This window comes from Montipora foliosa, chromosome 4, assembly GCF_036669935.1.
Source record: "Montipora foliosa isolate CH-2021 chromosome 4, ASM3666993v2, whole genome shotgun sequence".
Lineage (NCBI taxonomy): Eukaryota > Metazoa > Cnidaria > Anthozoa > Scleractinia > Acroporidae > Montipora > Montipora foliosa.
The window spans coordinates 28982279-28984778 of record NC_090872.1 but is presented as its reverse complement, the minus strand read 5'-3'; the positions used below and the strand labels follow the sequence as shown (position 1 = coordinate 28984778).

General features: G+C 37.1%; 1 long non-coding RNA gene across 1 annotated transcript in view; it reads left to right on the top strand.

Annotated features, from left to right (window-relative positions):
- The window catches only part of LOC138000534 (uncharacterized), a 5638-nt gene that overhangs the window by 666 nt on the left and 2472 nt on the right, over nucleotides 1-2500 (top strand). Inside the window, exon 1 of the long non-coding RNA XR_011123154.1 lies at nucleotides 1-257. This exon is cut by the window's left edge and continues 666 nt beyond it. This is a non-coding gene — a long non-coding RNA (uncharacterized lncRNA). The remainder of the gene's footprint in view (nucleotides 258-2500) is intronic.

Sequence of the window (2500 nt, the reverse complement as noted above, 5' to 3'; positions counted from 1 at the left end):
TTTCTCGTATTTTCAAGAAATATTTTAATGCTGTTCATCGGCAGGAAATCGGCCATATTTATTTGTATGGTGCATTGTGACGTAACATCAGGTTACATTATAAATTTCAATAGGGCTCCTGCCAGAATTTTCTTTGGATGTACATGCATTTGCATATGGTTTTATCTCCGCAAATTTAGGCTGATTCCTGTTCATTCCACTGAGGCTAGAACCGATCTAACTGGACCCCACACATTTCGAACTCAAGAGGATAAAAGGTATTTTTAATCAATAATTCTGTAGCGTGGTGTGACCGCAAATGTATCTCAAAATGTATCCGATCACATTTATTTGGCCCAAGTGATGCATAAAAAGTTCAACGATTTTTCGGGTTAGCTGAAGAAGCATATCGTTGCATTGCAATTAGCAATAAGGATTACTATCCAATAAGTAAGTTATACTTCAAGAACAGAGGAGGGTGTTTTTTTCTTTCCACAGAGCAGATTTTACACACTGCTCACTTGTGCATCTATGCACATATGAATTGAACGCATTGTAATTCTATGTAGCCAAACACATTCGCTAGCGACTCTCTTCAAATTAAAAATGTATAAAAAGGTTTTGTGTTTATTTGAAGAAGCAAGTCTGGGCAAGTGTAGTAAGAAGCTAAAGCAGTTCTCAGTCCTTAAACTTCGCTTTCAATTACTCCCAAAAATTACCATATTGAAAACATTACGGAGCGGGTGTCATTGTTTCAGCGATATCTGGAGAACTTTCTCGACTGGGTATTAAAAGACAGTGAAAGGGAAACCCTAAAATCCGGAATCCGGAATCCGGAATCACAGGTCATTCTTTTACCAATACAGAGAGTAAAAAATATCCTAAACATTCATAAAAGCTAACCTTAGGCCTAATTAGGCCTAAAAAAACGTTTTTAGGCCTAAGGTTAGCTTTTATGAATGTTTTAGGATAGTTTTTACTCTTTGTATTGGTAAAAAAATGACCTGTGATTCCAGATTCCGGATTCCACAAACATGTTGAAGCATGCATGATTATTTTTGTAGGTATACTCCAATAAACTATATAATATTCATCACTTTCCGTCGATGTAGATCTGTGCAGAAATACATTTTCTGAAGGCATTGCGATTGTTTATGTATATGATAGCCTTCGAGGAGAAAATTAAGAAGTGTAACAAGGCAAGAGACTTTGTTGCTTCACTGAGGTAGCAATTGGCAAACTCCAACTAATTCGAGATGGACTTCGCCAAAATTATCTCGAGATGAAAATGATCCAAATTATTATTTGATGCGTCTCTCATACAACTGTTTCAAGAAAGGTTATCCAAAAGAAGCATAAAAGCGTACGCGACAATACCGATAGGCGACCACAGGCGTTATGGTAAATTGTCAGTTTGAGTCAACGAAAACATGAAGGCAATGCTATCGAAAATGTCACGTAGAGATACATGCTCACGCTATGTTACTAACACTGAGATATAAGTGAGTTTCAAAATTCAGTCAAATGATCCAGGCCCTGAATTAGTAACAAAGGTTAGGATTCACATAGAAGGCATGATTCTGACGACTTAAAGGGACAGTTTCACGGTTTTGCTCATGTCTAAGCTTTGGCGCTAGCAGTTGTAAATTTTACGGTTTCTTACTGAACAAGATGATGTCAATTAAACACAGAGAGTATTAACGCAAATACACTGAATGACTAAGGCCCAAATTTGGTGGAAGACACTGCGGGTTTACACAGAAAATATCGAATTTAGTTTTGATCTCGAATTTATCAGGGGCACCCAACGTCAGTTTTCGAAAAATATCTGTTCGGAAGACGATTTGAGATCTAGAATCTTCGGAACATTTCTTGTAAAATTTCTTGCTTGCCTGCCTGTCCTAGGATTTTCGAACATCTCAAAAATGGTATAATTGCCCATTTTTAACGAATTTTCACCCCAAAAAGGTCACCTAGAATTTTCGGGAGCTTTTTTCTGGCTGAGAGTTTCGAAAAGGTAAGTTTTGATCCCTATAATTTTCGGATCACTAGACTTTCAGCTAGGATATCCGAACAGATGAAAAATTTTTAGTGGATAAAAATATACCTATATCTACCGTTTAAATACTAAAATACGTTTAAAAATGTTATGTTTAAGTGGTTTTGCAGTTTATTCTCGTTGGGTGCCCCTGATTTATTGTACGGGTCGAAAATTTATTCTACGCACGAGTAATCTATTCGCATGCAGTAGGTTCATAACACAAAGGAAATGATTACAAAAGTAATTCTAATGAGTAATCCATTACTATGAGATTGTTTGCGTTTCCTGCATCAATGCTTTCGATTGTTTCAATAACGATGGAATTAAATGGGCTGACGAGACAGTTTGCCCATGCGCAATGTCATGTTAGTGAAAAGTAAGCGCTTTCATGGAAAGGTGAACACCAGATGTTTTCCTTGATTTCTAACCGCTCCCTTCACGTACGCGCAGTTATCAGGAGCTCATTAAGAGGAGCCTCTA